Source organism: Perca fluviatilis, chromosome 3, assembly GCF_010015445.1.
Source record: "Perca fluviatilis chromosome 3, GENO_Pfluv_1.0, whole genome shotgun sequence".
NCBI lineage: Eukaryota > Metazoa > Chordata > Actinopteri > Perciformes > Percidae > Perca > Perca fluviatilis.
In genome coordinates, this window is record NC_053114.1 from 6789094 (window position 1) to 6792631 (window position 3538).

The following is a 3538-nucleotide window of genomic DNA, read 5'->3' on the forward strand; positions in this document are numbered from 1 at the left end:
TATATATATATATATATATATATATATATATATATAATGTTAAAAGTTTTCAATGTCTATCTTTCCATCAAATTGTGACCTGGGACAGGAAACTTCTAGCTGAATAATTACACTCAGATGTTACCTGTTTTAATAACTAGTTAGGTATACAAGCTCTTAAAAGACATTAACGAAGGCAGTGTTATTTCATAAACTTCTGGTGTACTTAGGATTTTCCAATCCTATACGTATTGTAGGTACATAACCTTATTTGTACTAGTGTAAGGCGTTTGGTTAATTTGGGCATTATTAGTGGGGTCATTTACAAGATACAAACGTGGGTCCATTAGCCCCTGCGCTAAGCTATTCAGCTGATAATGCTACTCTACGCTTTGTAGCTTGTGTGTTTACAGTACTATTTAACCTTTCTCACTTACAGTTTACTGCATATCATACTACCTGTGGCAACCTTCATTAGCTGGTAGTTGCTGATCATATTTTGCACTGCATTTGTTTGAAAGCTAGAAGCTACTGGACAATGAGCTAATGTTACATACATGCAGTAAACTACAAGCTAGCTAATGTAAACTGTTAGCTACTGTAAGCTCAATGTAATTTAGATTAATTAATGCAATTCTCCTTACCGGTAAGTGTTATGACAACTACAAAGTACAAACATGAACGTTTGAAAAGTTTTTAATTCATTGACATGGGATAAATAAGAGATAACGGTAGTAACGTTACCTACCTTCGCACATTGCCAAAGTTGCCGACAGAATATTCTCCTCCTGCAAGCAGACTGACACTGATTCACTTTCTCCATCTCAACAAAACAAATTAAACCCAGTTCACAGTTCCACATCCATTTCTTCAAGTGTTTTGAAATGCAGCGCTCACACTGTTGCCCCCTATACAGTCTATGGTTGCCCCTGGTTACCGATAGTGTAGGTATACCGAAATGGTGGACGGGCTCAGGCCATAGGCACCTCCCAAATCGTGACGTATGTCATGTGGGGTGTGTTCTTGTGATTGGCTAAAACAAGGGAGATATCTGATTGGTTGCAGATCATTCCCTGTTTAAAAAAATGCCAAATGAGCCACGTCAGGGCAGTCTCAAAATTCACACACAAATGCAAAGAAGTCCACAGACCGCAAGCAGTTTGTAAATCAAGATATATTTGTGTGTGCATCAGAAATACATTTCTTAATCTTGTCCTGTGCATTTCTGAATCTTGTGTGCATTTGTAAATTTTGTTTGCATTTGTGAATCTTCTGTGCTTTTTAAAGTTTGTGTGTGTATTTGTGAATTTTGTGTGCATTTGTGTATCCTGTGTGTGTATTTATGAATCATGTGTGTGCATGTATGAATCCTGTGTGTGCATGTGTGAATGTAGTGTGTGCATTTATCTTTATTGAGACTGTTCTAGCTCCATGCAGATGCTGCCACGTTCCTGACTGTGGTACATCGCTGCTACATATATCTAACATGGAAAGCAGAGCCAAAAATAATGATATAACAGCGTAAATGTAACAAAATAATGCATAGATTCTCAGAGCAAAGCTGCAGGTCATTCAGACATAAGTGTGATTTGGACTCCTGATGTCACAGGAAATGCATTGGAGATGGCACAACTAACTTTTTGGATAAAAGCATATGGACTTTTCTAAATACTACAACATCTAAATACTTTTATTTTTATGTAAGTCAGTGTTTGATTGCCAAGACTTGGGAGAACAATTTTAAAAAGCAAAAAGTCTAATTTACAGTATTATTGTTCTCTGTGTGATTCTTTTCCATTTAGTTTCGTATTTTGTATTCATAGTAATATAACAATGTAAACATGCATGTGACATCCCTGCAGCGTATACATATCCTGATAGCCCAGGTTGTCCTGAAAAAAAAGATGTACATAACTTGATTGTGCATAACAGGTTTGAGATTATACAAGCATTATTATGCAAGGAAACCAGGCCACCCAAATATTGGAAAAAAATGACTTAGACACCATAGCGTTAACTGGTGAACTGATGTAGGAGCAAACAAAAATACCTGGCTGTGTCTCAACCGCCTATTTGCACACTTCAAACACTTAGTTTTAAGTATATAGCGTAAGGCAATGGGAAAACGCAAAAGTCAGTGCACTGGAAGTACCAGGATGACCCCCTAAAAACGGTAAAAAAGTTCAGTGTGGAACGATGGATCCTACTCGCACTCAACGGGCACCATCTTGACTACAAAGCGGAAAGGGGAGGGACCAGGGACGTCGACCGGCAGCTGATTGGATAACCGCGTCAGGTGGGTCTGGCTTCTCCTGGATTTCACAACTGAGCATAATAGACCTTTCACACAATAACCGGAAATACGTAATCGTTGTGGAAGCGGACTTCCTGTCAAGCATCAACGTACATCAGGAGAAAATGGACGAGCGAGTCTACACCAAGCCCCCAGGAGGAGCGCTAAGTCTAAAAGCCAACATGGGCTTAGCGGATAACGGTGGTACTGCACCCCATGGCCCAGAAAGACTTTTCACATAGACATTACATGGCGAAATAAATATTTCAGCGGATCATTTGTTTCGGGGTATATCAGCTTGAACAATGAAAGGGTCCTTGTTTAAAACGTTACGTTTTTTAACATTTTTAACTCTTAATACATCCATGGTCTACACAACTTCGCTAACGGATTTGCCAAATATTACATTTGCCGACGTTACAAGACTCGTGGAGGAAAACTCTGTCACCAAAAGAACAAAATCAATAAAGGGTACTTTTGTAAGCTAACTGTTACTGAACTGTTAACTAGAATGACAAATCATTAGCGTGTCCAATTAGACATAATGTATGTATAGTATAGCATATATATATATATATATATATATATATATGTATAGTATAATATAGACTACCTTGCTAAAGCATTATAGTCTGCTTTTAATGAAGCATTATGGTATACGTTTGTTCTGTCTATGGTTGTCCAAGTGAACGTCTTGTGTGTAGCGACAAGAATGTTAGCCGAATGCTATCATCATCAGTTAACATTTTCCTCTGGCAACGTCTGTATTTATGTGTTTTCGTGTCAGTGTCAAATGTAGTAGACGGGCAGGTTTTTGTGAGGGCTAGATGCTACCCATCTTAGAGGAAAAACGAGGACCCTCACAAACTAGAGGTTTGACCACTGCGTACACAAGTTCCAAATTTTACAATTTAAAATGTTGGAAAAAGCAAAAACGTCGGGGGGAAAAAAAGTGTTTTTTTCAAGGTTGATGGGAAGACAACACAATTATATGCAGAAGCTTTGACTCAGCTCTTTCTCTTCCATCTCATTCCATAAATTATAAATCTCTACTACTATTTCAACTCTTTCCATAAACTTCTGTTTACCGCTGACAGTGATGTACGGTTATGAACAGTGATGTCATGTACACCATTCTTATTAGTATTTCCCTATGTTTTTGTTGTTTTGTTTGTTTGTTTTTGTTGTGTATAGATATCACTTGCCGCTGTCAATGGATGTCTGATGGCCTTTTCCTGCAGCTGCGTAGCTGGAAAAGGTTTCTGC